We start from the raw sequence: 14,952 nt of genomic DNA on the forward strand, positions 1-14,952 counted from the left end.
ATATATATATATATATATATATATATTTTACACGGAATGCACCAATAATATACAAGGAGACAGTGAGTGCAATGTGTAATGTGCGAAATGAACAGCTAGGAAGGGAGTGCCACGGAGCTCCCAATGCCACTTAAACTACGACCTTACACGAAGAGAATACCAAGTTGTCAAGACCAGAATAAATCAGTCAGGAAAACGTGCTATGGAGCCTGCAATGCCACTTACTCTACGACCCTACACGAAGAGGATAAAGAGGTGTTATGTCCAGAATAAATCGCTAAGAAAGAAGTACTACGGATCATCCAAGGGTACTTTTTATTCGACCCTGTACACCATCACAGGTACACCATTTTATTAAATTCAGGCTATTACCAAAGAAATTTATCTAACTCAGGCGACACCTCTTCAGTGAATAGCGCTTAAGAATGTTTAAGAATACTATAACTCACCCCCCTAACTGAAAAAATAAATCCTAAGTTGAATAAAATCGTCAGAACACAGAGGAAAAAAAATAAGTGAATATAGGGCTCGTATACTTATGCCTGAAATCGCATAGGTGGGATGCTAACCCCGATTTTTTTTTTTATTTATTTTTATGTATGTGACGATGACAGAACGTACCTGGTCTTCCTATATGGTTGCTGACTGCGTTTTGTGGTATGGGATGCAGGCTAATCATACCTAATTACCATAAGGCGTTCCATAAATCACCTTCAGTAGTTAGGGGTTTGTATTCCACTTCGCAAATTCTGGTATAAGCATAAGATTCTAACATAATAATGGGCTGAGTTCAGGAGCGACCTCTCGTACTGAAAGGGTTAAAACTATCTTAAATCCTTCTCTCTCTCTCTCTCTCACCCGACGATTTTACTCCACTAATGAGGTCTATCGCGGTGAAGGGGGTAAGATGATCAGCTGAGAATTACCATAATGCATACCGCAACAATGCCCTGATCAATTTTGAGAGTTACCATAATGCGTACCACAACAATGTAAACACGACCAGCTGACACACACATCCGGGACACCAAACAATGAGGAAAGAGAGAGAGGAGAGAAAAGGGGAGGAAACGGAGGAGAAAAGGAGAGGGAGGAATGATATAGGGTGGGAAACAGGAAGGCATTTCAAAGGAGACGGGGCAAGGTAGGTCAGAGGTTGGAAAGAGTGTGTGTGTGTGTGTGTGTGTGTGTGTGTGTGTGTGTGTGTGTGTGTGTGTGTGTGTGTGTGTGTGTGTGTGTGTGTGTGTGTGTGTGTGTGTGTGTGTGTGTGTGTGTGTGTGTGTGTGTGTGTGTGTGTGTGTGTGTGTGTGTGTGTGTGTGTGTGTGTGTGTGTGTGTGTGTGTGTGTGTGTGTGTGTGTGTGTGTGTGTGTGTGTGTGTGTGTGTGTGTGTGTGTGTGTGTGTGTGTGTGTGTGTGTGTGTGTGTGTGTGTGTGTGTGTGTGTGTGTGTGTGTGTGTGTGTGTGTGTGTGTGTGTGTGTGTGTGTGTGTGTGTGTGTGTGTGCAAATGACGCAAACACGCAAAAAAATCACTGCCCCCCCCAACACAAAAAAAATAGGTAATACTGCACGGCCAAACAAATAACATATCAAACACTGCCACACCCTGCACTGCTCAAAAACACACTGCCAAACCACACAGTCACACTTCATCCTGCTTAACATCACACACTGCCGCACTACATACTACAACACCTGGCAATGTCAAATATCACACAGCACACCACACTCCTGCTTATCATACGCGCAGCCGACATCATCCCACCTCACCATCGAATATTCATGTCCAAACCACTGACCAGACAACTCAATCAATCAAGCAAGCAAATCATCAATCACATGGGAGCTACGCACATCGTCACCACTGGGTCCACATGCACACTATTAACTCTAATGTACGAACGACACACACACCAGCTACTCATCGATTATTCATACATTCACAACTGAGAAGACATCTCAGTCAAGCAAGCAGATCATCAATCTTCGAGAAACTACCCCCATCAAATAACTTCTCGGTCCAAAATCATACTACTAATCAATAACGACACACCTCACCTCCCCAGTGAACATTCACACACACACACACACACACACACACACACACACACACACACACACACACCTGAGCAGACAACTCAATTAAGCAAGCAAATCATCAATCACACAGAAAGTACCCGCACCAAATGATCTCTGCGACCACAAAGACACCTCTAATCACACAAACTTAACGACACACCTGTTCTACCTGGCGAATATTCATGCCAGCGGTGTTAGCAGGTACGTAAGCGACTCCTGCACAGGAGAATAATAAGCCACCTGGACACGCCCGTCCTTCGTGCACACCTGGCAGAAGGACGAGAGAGGAGGGGGTCTGGTGGAAAGGTGCTAGTGGGGGAAGGAATGAGTAGGGGAGGAGAGGTTTAGAAAGGGAAGTTGAGAATTTAAAGGGAGAGGGAGGGGGTATATGTGGGAAGGGGGAGGAGGGATTAGGGAACAAGAGGTAGGAGATGGAGGCCTTAGGAGTGGAGGATGGGGATTTAAGGGGAAGGAAGGGGGTTCAGGAGGGAAGGACGGAAACTTAGGAAAGCATGAGGGGGGCATAGGGAGGAAGGAGGGGGACTTATGAGGGACTGAGAGGGAGGTGAAGCTGGACTAATGCAGAACTGTTTGCAGGGTGAGATGAGAACGTAAAGCTGGATTTCCAAACGTCCTTCTCTGATGCCTCAATACATATTTCTGTATTCACCTCAAATAAACTCAGGGTCAGAGACAACAACTGGATCTACGATTTAAGTCGTAGTACCGATTAAACCTTTCAGTCAGGTAGGTATCGCTGATGGTGAATATAATGTAATGGAGTTATCCTGAATTTTAAAAAGGACATAACAGTACGTGGGAGGTTGAACAAACGTAAAATATCCTCTTGCAAATTTCTAACACCTTAGCACTTTGTAATTTAACTGTACTCTGTCCACTTTAACTTTACCTAAAATTGCCATCTTGAATGATTGCCATCTTGAATGCTGAGCTCTAGCAGATTACTACTAGAATATGGTACTAGTCACAAAGAAATGCTATGGACAGAAGCAGCAATACAGTCTTGTTCTGCCATCGAGTTACAAGGAGAGAGAGAGAGAGAGAGAGAGAGAGAGAGAGAGAGAGAGAGAGAGAGAGAGAGAGAGAGAGAGAGAGATCCCCGCAAAGTTAAGGTAGATGATCTACGGCATAATCAGTCAGTTGGTTTCAGGTCCCTTCGTACGTAGCCAAACTGTCGAGGCCCAACATGGTTTCAAAAGATGCAAAACAACTCAACAGTTTTAGTCACTGCTTTATTACTTTTCTAGCACCCCAGTCCACTTGCAAAAATCTGATTAGGACGCTTATCAACGGTGGTGCAGAAAACTGCTAAAAAACCCGAACATAAGAGATCAAGTACTGATACACGTCAAAGTCAATAGCAGAAACTGTGAAATATATGAATAGAGTATCAGCAGTCACACCCACACACCCACCATAATATGCAGTATATTATCATGTGCTGTTTAACAAAGCATGGAGATATTTACATCAGTGGAATCCCTGTGTCATCTTTATCTGCCAACAATACCTTTCAAAAGATTACTGACAATCTGGCAAGGAAAGATGACCGATTATGCCTGATGAGCTGCCTGGAAAACCGGGGTGTGGAAGACCATCAGATGAATCAAGACCATGGAGTGGTTTCCTGTCAGGAGAGATCATGAATGACCCCTTATCAACCTCAAGTGAAATTCGTTTTGCCTGCTCGGACCCAGACTAAATAGTGCCATACGTCTATGGAAGAATATGCAGTCGTTCAGAGGAGATGATGCTCGATTGAATACCGCGTGTTCTCGTGGTGTTCAAGCTCTTCTTTTTACAGCAGGACTTGCTGTGATGTGATATGGGCATTGTGCAGGACAAGGTGCTGTCTTTAAATTAGTGTAATCAGAAGACAAACTCCTTTATTTCCCAGGTAAAGCAGCAGAACATGTGCTTATACTCGTCCCCTTAAGAGTACAAATAAAGTGGAAGTATGGGAAACTCACAGAAACTTGGGATGAGTAGGATTCTGGATTATTCCTGTAGCCCTGTCGTTGCAGCTTGGGGTCTGGGAAGTGTGTGCTGGTCTCAATATTTTCCTTCGCACCTCCTTTGCTCTGGTAACGTCTAATTCCCTTTATTCTGGGTGTCCACGGAAAATTTTATGCTGCTTGGGTAAGACTCCTCCTGAATGGGTAGTGTTGTAACTCAGAGGAAGCGAACAATGATATGCAGAGCCACGCCACAAAGAGTTATATGCTACGGGGATTTGGAGATTACTAACACCTCTTCCTCAACAATTCATTCAGTACATTAAACCTCAATATCCTCTTGTATGTTATTAATGCATCCATGTCGACATTAACACGATATACATAACGCAGATGAGAATGACACAAAAGTAAATCGCTCTGAAAGAGTTGCTACGAAACTTCTTTTGCCCTCGGAGAATTGAGGCCTTATAAGTATCGAGGTCAGCGCTTCATTAACACACAGCACTGCCACTATTGCTAAGCGCACAAGCAGGGAATTCATTGGGAAGGCTTATATAACCGCGTATACGAACAGAGTCATGCACTGCGTGGATGATCATGTGCATTATTTTACAAGTCACACGCATCCCCTTCACTCAAGTCCCTACATACACACAAATCTGCCACACTGTACACACAATTACATAAAACCAAAAGCCTTCGCAATAAGGGCCATCAAAGCTTACAAATCCTCTTTGTCCACTTCACACTTGGGGCATATCCGTCACTTTCCTCCTTGACGCATCATAGCAAAGAAAATCCTCGTGAACTGAAAAAACATGCCAAGCCTCTCTCAGCTTAGAAGTGTCATACTGGAGAGGACAGTGGTATGCAGAAAAGGTGAAATATTGTACGAGCTTTTGTCCTCAAATGAAATACACGATTTCACTCAACTAATGGCTATCCCATATACCCTCCACACACTGCTCAATCTATTTTCCTGGCAACCAATCTCTAGACCATCAAGTCAATTTCCATCCCAATCAACTCCAGCCTGGTCCAATGTAATTCCAATCACCTTTATTCCCTTCGCCATTTCCCTCACCTCATCAAATCCTGCTCAAATTCTCCCCAGTCTGCCATGCTCCAATTACTCCAGTTCCGTCCCGTTCACTACATGTCACAGAGATCCCCATACTCTCGCTCCATCTCTTTTTGTCACAGAGGTCCCCATACTCTCGCTCCACCTTTTCATGCCACCAAAGTCCCCATACTCTCGCTCCATCTCTTTATGACACAGAGGTCCCCAGACTCTCGTTCCGTCTCCCGCGCTTCAAATATTAACCCCCTTTTGCCAGTTTCCATAGCGTTCCATTTCTTTATCCTTCATCTTCCAATCAAAAGCGTAGGATTAAAAAACAACAACTATAGTTCCAGTGGAATTAAATGCATCATCGTAGTCAATAAATGCCAAGTGACCACGCCTAACCTAAGCCTACTCTACTCTGCCCTAATCCTAATCCCACTTTATTCCCTCATCCCGGCCCACAAGACGGCACTCCACCTCCTCCTTATCCTGCCTAATCCTTGCCAAGCGTGGACCGTAAGGGGGACATAAACGTTGCAATATGTCCCAGTCTACCCTTCGAGGCTGGGAAGAGTTATCTCTCTCTCTCTCTCTCTCTCTCTCTCTCTCATACAGATTTTACTACTTTTCGTTTTCCTCGTAATTCCAATTCTCTCTGTCTGTCTGTCTGTCTGTCTCTCTCTCTCTCTCTCTCTCTCTCTCTCTCTCTCTCAGAAAGATTTTACAATTTTTTCACTTTCCTCGTCATTCCAACTCTCTCTCTCTCTCTCTCTCTCTCTCTCTCTTGTCGAGTCCAGTCTCTTCAAAGTTCCAGCTTAATGTCACTCCTCCCTCTGGCACTGGAGGAGGGGAGGGGGAGGAACGGGCGAGGTGTAAGGAAGGAGAATGGAGGGAAGAAGAGCGAAAAGAAAAAAGAAAGGAGGAGGAGGGGAAGGAGGAGGAGAATGGGAGGGAAGAGGTGAATGGAAACGCAATGAGGGAGGAGCGAGGGAGGAGGGGGGAAAGGGGGCAAAAAAAGTGTAGTGAGGCAGGTGGGGTGAGGCAGACGATAAGTGAAGACATTATGGAGGGTGAGGCAGGATATGAAGAGTGAGGTAGAATATTCGGAGTAAGGCTGTGAGGGATGAGGCAGGGTATGAGGGGTGAGGCATGGCATGAGGGGTGAGGCAGGGTATGAGGGGTGAGGCAGGGTATGAGGGATGAGGCAGAGTAATGGCGGTGAGGCAGCCTAGAAAGAGAGAGTGGGTGGTGGGGTTAGGCAAGAGTTAGGCGGCAATTATAGTGGAGGAGGAGGAGGAGGAGGAGGAGGAGGAGGAGGAGGAGGAGAAGTGATGATGATGATAAAAAGAAATAGAGAAGTGATGATGATGATGATGATAAAAAGAAATAGACGGGGGAGAGAGAGAGAGAGAGAGAGAGAGAGAGAGAGAGAGAGAGAGAGAGAGAATATTTAATGTTTTTAATCCATACGTATTTCTACTAATCCACATCAACATACGCTTCAGTGTGTGTGTGTGTGTGTGTGTGTGTGTGTGTGTGTGTGTGTGTGTGTGTGTGTGTGTGTGTGTGTGTGTGTGTGTGTGTGTGTGTGTGTGTGTGTGTGTGTGTGTGTGTGTGTGTGTGTGTGTGTGTGTGTGTGTGTGTGTGTGTGTGTGTGTGTGTGTGTGTGTGGAAGGGCACATAACCTAAGTTGGGACTTTCTCTGCCGGGGAGTTCCTCAGGGGCCGCGCCTTTCTCGTGTATGCCCCCCCCCCCGCACACACACACACACAAAACGCTTAGTTACAGTCAATAATTCCTATACACATCTATGGTTCCCGGAAGAACACAGTGAGAATCCAACCCCCTTGCCTAATTTCTGAGCTGCTGAATAACATCTCCTTATAAGACACCGCACTGCTTCGAATCTGTAAAGCAACTATTGAATGCAACTGTACATAAACACACACACACACACACACACACACACACACACACACACACACACACACACACACACACAAAGGGAAATAAATAATAAGTACACTACATATGTCAGAAAAATCCAAGAAAAAATGTGGAAGGAATTATGTTTGAAAAATCCCACAAATATGAAGGCAGCGAAGGAAGTGAAGGGGAAACGTAGGAATTGAGAGGAGAAAACAGTGGAGGAAATGTGGGGAAACTAGGGAACAAGGGGGAAAGGTGAACTGAGAGACTGACAGACAGATAGAAGGAGACAGACAGACAAATATGAGTATAGATTGATAAAAATATATTGAGATGCAGATACAGATATGGATAAACAGATAAATGGAGAGAGAGAGAGAGAGACGGAATTTAATTTAAAAAAATGACAGAGACAGAAAATAATGGAGAATGAAATGTACCAAAAAGGAAACAAAGGTGAACAATAAAGCAGGTGAGGGAAAGGCGGATGGAGAGAGAGAGAGAGAGAGGGGGGGGGTGTCCATCACCTTCACACTACTTTGTTCTGAAGCAAAGACAAAAATAAATAAATAAATAAATAAAAGAAAATAATAAAAGAAAGGAACACGAGCAAGTTCACAAATTTTACACACACACACACACACACACACACACACACACACACACACACACGCAGTAAATATCTTTCCACTCTGTTCTCGGATTTCGTCTCCTCATTCTGGCCAAGCAGCGGAACCAACCAATCCCCGACCCCTGTATAACAAGCGTGAAATCACCTTAAACAGACAGAGAGAGAGACATTTCCATTCACCTGGGCTCCACTGGGTAACATCCTCGGGCAGGGACAGGCTACCGAAATCAGCGGACCTTCTACCTGACTTCTCCTTCTACCTGACTTCACTTCACCTACTATTTAACTCCTCTTCCCCTTCTACTTGACTTCTCTCCACCTTCTACCTGCCTTCTCTCTACCTTCTACCTGTCATCTCTCCACCGTCTACCTGACATCTCTCCACCTTCTACCTGACTTCTCTCCACCTTCTACCTGCCTACTCTCCACCTACTACCTGACTTCTCTCCACTTTCTACTTGACTCCTCTTCACCTTCTGCCTGACTTCTCTCCACCTTCTACCTGACTTCTCTCCACCTTCTGTCCACCACGGGTATGAAAGCTATAATATTACATGATTAGCAGAAATGCAGCCTACAACATGGACTAACACAGACAGGCTAAGGGAACGATAATGGCGACGATAAAAAAAGGAGTTACACGGCCAGAAGAAAACTGCCATATGTCTTTAGTCCAAATGAAAGTCTAAGGATATGCCTCATCTAGAAGACTAAGACGAAGATGGCAAGGAAAATAGTACCCCAATATATTTACCTCACCAGAAGAACTGTGCAAGGTAGGCAGGTGGAGGTATGCTAAACGCCTTCCATGCCAGGTAACTGATGCCCACCAGAAGAAAGCGTAACAAGGCCATTAGTTAGGCTTTATGTGGCTCTGGGCAGTCCGTGATAATTGCTCTGAATGAAAAGCACACCGACAAACAGCTTCAGCCACTATAAGAGCTTAGTGGCTTAGCAGGCTTGTCTGCCTCTCGTATGGACCTGTGTTCTCTCCCAAATAAATGTCGTAGTGTTCCTTTTTGTGTTCTTACATGTTCACACCCATTCAAGGATTCCTAGATGATAAACAGACTCTCCCTCACAACACTGATATTCCAACACAACACGCTCCAGATGCACGCCTCATCCTGTACATCAAGCGTCACCTTTGCCTAAAACAGTGTACGCGGCATGGGCGAGGGCGGGTCATTTCTCCCAAGATATGTATGGACCGTGCTTTATCCTGGGACAGAGAGATGTGTCCTTTGGTCTAACAGATAATTTTTCTTTCTTCTGATTTTAGACTAGATAGTACATTCCCTGAGATCCAGCAATCCTCGTATGCAACACCAGGTGGTACTACACTCACATCTACTCGTCACTACCTGGGCATAAATACCGAACTGAGACAGACAGATAGATAGATAGATACTGACATATAAACACAGACAGATATAGACAATACATATTTAGAGAGAGAGAGAGAGAGAGAGAGAGAGAGGGTAATGTACGAAGAAAGTGTCCGACATGAGAGAACAAAGTAAATAAGTTAATGACAGAAACGTGGCAAGGAACCCACAGCAGGAGAGAAAGGAGTAAATACGGGAGAGAGAAAGAGAGAGAGACTAACAAAAGAGCAAAAGGAAGAATGAAAAAAAAAAACATGGACTGAGAAGGGGGTCAAAAAAAAGAAGAAACGCTACACAGGCAAATGACGATGGAAAATGGAAAAAGTAAGGGTACATAGAGACGATGAGGCAAAACAGAGGAAATAAGGGGAAAAACTGTAATAAAAAATAGAAAGATCAGAAAAAAAAATAAAGCTGCAAGGCATAAAAATAAAGAGAAAAATACAGGCACAGGAAAAGGCAGAGATGGAGGATTATGACTATCAAAGAAAAAAAAAAAGGATGAAAAAAAAAGGGGGGACGTATCATTAAGAAATTTACAGGTATATAAAGAAGCAACATTATGCACATTATGCAGCGAAGAAAAGTGACGACAAAAAAAAAAATGCACGGATGCAGGAAGGAAAAACGTACACTAGCAGAAAAAACACAATGAGAAGTTACCAATGCATGAGAATCAACAAAGATGAGAATGACGAGATGACTGTGCAGAGAGGGAAAAGGAGTGGCGAGAGAGGAAGGATCATAAGGACAGAGAAAGAATTTTAAAAGGTAAACAGAACAGAACAGGGGAAGAAGATAGATTGGGAGCGAGGAGAAAGCTTAACCCCTTCAGAAGACAGATTGGGAGAGAGGAGAAAGCTTAACCCCTTCAGCTTACATCAAAATAAAATAAATTACTGAAACATGTACAAAAGCTCTCTTACTATTCCACGGCGTCTACATCACACTTAGGGCACATCGTTCACTTTTCTCCCTGACGAATCATATTAAAGAGAATCATATATGGGCACAGACACATAAAACTATAAACTTGGGAATATTAGCCACCGCAATAATGTGTGAGGCAGAAAAGGTGAAATATAAGGCAATCTTTACCTAGATGAAAAATGGCATCAACAGAAAAGATACTAAAGTGACTCCATCATTTTCTTGGAACGACGGTGTAAGTGAATTAGCGAATCATCACGAACAGACAAACAGATGGCGTGACTGGGGTCGACAAAGGGTAATCCAATCCCAGGTGATGACATAATACCCCTGTTGAGGTCGCGGTAGTGGGATTAAACACGATAGGCGAATCATTGGAAGAGGATTGAATACCACAGATAAAGATTTATTGACAAGAGAGGAAAGGAAAGGATGTGAAATGATGAGATTACTGGATAGGAAATGGATGGCGAAGGAAATATAATGAAATGAGATGACACAGGACAAAAACAAAGGAGGAAAACGTAAAAAAGTGGAAATCAAATGAAGAGAGATGAAATTAATTAATAAAGAGCATATCATATGTCTTATTTCACTACTGCATAACCACCCCCTGCAAAAAAATACTATAATACCGCACTGAATTTATTATAATTACATGATTTTTAAATATCTAGTCGCTACAGTGATATTAGTTACTGAAATTCGATATTCTATGTCTTGTCATTTGGGATATTTCTTCAGCTTATTTCCTGTATAACTTTCTTCCTAACATACATCCGAGCACCATTTCCAAACATTTTGGTGAGGGTGGTGTGAAAGCTGGCCAAACCAATCAAATCCCAACTGCCGCGGTGGCCGAGTGGATAGCATTGCAAGTTACAGAGATGCCAGACCGATAACAAGAGGGTCAAAAGGCTTGGGCAGACAGGTACCGCCACTCAACTCAGGTGTCCATCCACCCTTTATGAGATGTTAGGTAAAGTGAGTACGTGGAGTAACACCTAAGGCAAATAACGTAAAGGAAGTAACTATGGTAACCTGGACGATGCATCGGCCTAGTATTCCAGGATAGCGGATGGATACCAGGTCACAAGCTCAAAGGCCTATGTTACACAGATGAGCACCACTGCTAAGCACCTCATGACATCCGTCCCCAACTTTGCGTTATCTTTTATTATTCGGAGGAAATATTTTGGAGAGTCTGAGGTCGTTCTTTGATACATAGTCTTTTCCGTCGATCTTCGAAACATACTCTTTTCCAGGTTAAACTTTCTCCTGATCATTTTAAAGTGGCTAAAGAAAATTTTTTGTTGGTTAGTCTGTGAAATTATAAGTTGGGCTGAGGTAACAACAGCAATAAATGAGAAGGGTGGAATCCAATACACCTCACTTTCGTTAAAATAAGCCCAGGTGTTTAAAAGTTTGATGACAATCCTACACAGAGACGCGAGTAATGATCCAACTCCCCACATGATACAGGAGGGCATGATCGTGTTAATACCGCCCATTTCACGTCCTTCGCGAGGTTGATAATATATGGTTCTTAATACAGGAAATGCATTCACAAATTCTAAAACTCACCTTATGTTTTAATAAGTTAGTACAGCATGAAGACCGAGCATCTTATTGCTGACTACATTTTCAAATTAATACTTTGCTAGATGTCACAGCCACCCAAACTAGAGTGGCGCTTAGTGGCGCGCATCTCTCCGACAAGGGCAACGTTGTTCTCAAACCACTCTTCATAACTGGTATGGGTTCCTCGTCACTGATTAGGGTTTAGCAGAAAGTGCTTCCCGGATCCAGAATCTGCAATACTATCTGGATCGGTCCCAAAAGTTAATCGCTTGTTCCCTGGGACATGGGCTATCTACCCACCAAATTTGGTCCAAATCTCTCTTTTAGTTTCTGAGTAATCCTGCCGTCAAACTAACTATCAAACAAACAGGGATGAAAACATACACTCCTTGTCGGACAGAAAAAGTATCGGCCATCTTACCACACGTGTCATTCTGAAACACGGACGAAGCATTGTGTTATGGAGCACCCTGTGATTATAAGTGCAATTACTATTCTTGGTAATTTTTAGGACATGAAATCGCACAAAAGTTCACATTCTGGGTGCTGTGTTTTTAAGGCACTAGATTCATGTGTGTCCTACAAAACTCGCTCATTCTTATATCCATCGAACCCCAGGTGTGCCATACTTTTTTGTTGACTGTAAAGTGTATGTCAGTATATCTATACCAGCAGACTCTTTTACTTACCGCACGCTGACTGTAGTTCGGTAATAGTAGAACGCAACTTACCTGGAAAGACAATAATTAATCTTTAAAAACAGAAAAAATATTACTTTCGTGATATGCCATTAACATCAAAATAAAAATAAGTAGTAGTAGTAGTAGTAGTAATAATAATAATAATAATAATAATAATAATAATAATAATAATAATAATAATAATACTCTGACTGAAAAAGCTCTATCTGCATAACAAGTTTCCCCAACCCCTTAAGCACAATGACGTATAATTAATTCTTCCCTCCGCCAGACGATTTCCTTCAGTTTAACACAGTCTTCTTTCACTATCCATTTAGCTATTAAGGGGCTCTCCTACGCTGAATAAAAGTTTCTGTTAGTACCAATAATAATAATAATAACAGTAATAATAATAATTAATAACAATAATAATAATAATAATAATAATAATAATGACGCCCTCGGCCTGAAAGAGTCAAAGCCAATCCCTTTGTGTCAGAGGCATTTTTTATACAACAGACAGACAGGTAGATTAATCCTGATAGACAGGCAGGCAAGCAGATGGACAGGGAGACTGAAATATCGATTTTTCACGTAAAGCAGAACACCACACCCTACTTTCTTCACAGGGTTGTTAACATAAGAATGGGTTGAGGAAAGGAGAGGAGAGAAAAGAAGAGGAGAGAAGAGAGAAGAGGTGAGGTGAGATAAGGAGAGGTGAGAAGAGGAGAGGAGAAGAGAGGAGAAAAGTCCGGTGGGTACATCTTCGAAGGACAGATTAACCTTTTATGCATTCACACAGCCAAGGAGTAAGGGTCGAGAGCGCTTCAAACACCTGGCATATCCAAGTAATTTAGTCAGGATATGGCTACTTAAGAATGCGAAACGTATTAAGGCGGTGGGGTTGAGGAGTTCTTATTAACTTTGAGAGGAGGAGAGAATATAAGAAGAGGAGATGCTAAATGAGAGGAGGAGAAGAAAAGAAAGGAGGGGAGACGAGATGAGAGACGAAGAATGGAGAAAAAGAGAAAAAACCGCAGAAAGGAGAGGAGCGGAAATGCTAAATGAGAGAAGAGGAGAAGAAAAGAAAGGAGGGGAGAAAAGATGAGAGAAGAAAAATGAAGAATAAAAGGAAAAACAGCAGAAAGGAGAGAAGAGAAGGTTGTACGTGTGAAGAGAAGAAAGAAGGGGAGACGAGATAAAAGGATTGGAAAGAAACAGGAAAAACAACAGAAAAGAGATGAGAGAAGGCTAAATGAGAGGAGAAGGAAAGAACGGAGGGGAGACAAGATGAGAGAAGAAGAATGGAGAAAAAGGAAGAAAAGGAGCAAAAAGGACAGAAAATAATGGAAAAAAGACAGGAGAGGAGAAAAGACAACGAGACTAAGGAAGACGAGGGGGGTAGATAAGAGAGGAAAAAACAAAAAAAAAAAAAGAGAAAAAAAGGATAGGAGAGAAAGGAGGCCATGAGGACAGGCATGGAGAGGAGAGGAGAAAGAGGAGAGGAAAGAAGAAAAAAAAAAAAAGCCATCAAATGAGAGATGAGATGAGATGAAAGCAGACTGATGCTGGTAAATTATACAGAGTCGAGCAACACAGGAAGCGGACCATTTGGAGTTAAGGCATAAGAGTGTAATTGTGTGGTAGGGAAGGTAAGTCGTGTGGTAATATTCTCTCTCTCTCTCTCTCTCTCTCTCTCTCTCTCTCTCTCTCACACACACACACACACACACACACACACACACACACACACACACACACACACACACACACACACACACGGGGAGGGGGGCGATACTTTTTTTGCCCTCTGTGCATATATTCCTGGGAATTCTTCATCACCACCTACACCACAAAGCCGCACCTTCTCCCCCAACTTATTTGCCAACACAATATTATCCTCTCTCTCTCTCTCTCTCTCTCTCTCTCTCTCTCTCTCTCCACACTATCCCAGTCTTTGGTTTTTCTGTGTTGTTCTTTCATATCTGTTGCCCTATTTCTTTCTCACCTTTTTCCTTTTACAAATATTTTCCTTCCGGGTATCGAACCACCGCTTTAGGCTCTGTTGTTTTAGTCTTGAAATTCCTGCGATCTGGATGCAGGCAAAATATTTCTCTTAACCTCTTCCCTACGATTATGTCATTTTAATTTTAGTCATGTTTCCTTTCTCTCTCTCTCTCTCTCTCTCTTTGACTGCACTGGAAAGACTTCTAATGTTGGATCGATTGGGTAAAGTCTTCATTAACCCCTTCAATACGAGAGGCCTTAACTATACTGGATAAAATTGTCTGAGTAGCAAAATTATACCATTAAAATACGTTATCTAATTCAACGGGTCGTTATGAAATGTGGTGACTGAGTGATGGACGGATATGACCATCAATACTTATAAAACTTCCCTGACAGCTTGTTTACATTAATGAAGCTACAGGTGTTCCCCATCACAAGCTTAGAAATGCAAATCCAACTTAATGTCTGACTGAAACGTTTACTAGTAAGGCAGAAAGAGTGCATTTATTTTTACTCCTTATGTGCCGTGACATGTAAGGCTTCCTTGGAGATAACTTTTTAATATATTCCGTCTTCCGAATAATTAATTCATTAGATCTTTTTTTTTATTTTTCGAGTTGCAGGGGTTGAGTACACCCTTCATTAACTCCTTCTCTTCTTGGGTCCCTTCCTACACTGACT

The sequence above is a fragment of the Coenobita brevimanus genome, chromosome 78, assembly GCF_032717465.1.
Source record: "Coenobita brevimanus isolate Jiangsu-jjx chromosome 78, ASM3271746v2, whole genome shotgun sequence".
NCBI classification, from domain to species: Eukaryota; Metazoa; Arthropoda; class Malacostraca; order Decapoda; family Coenobitidae; genus Coenobita; species Coenobita brevimanus.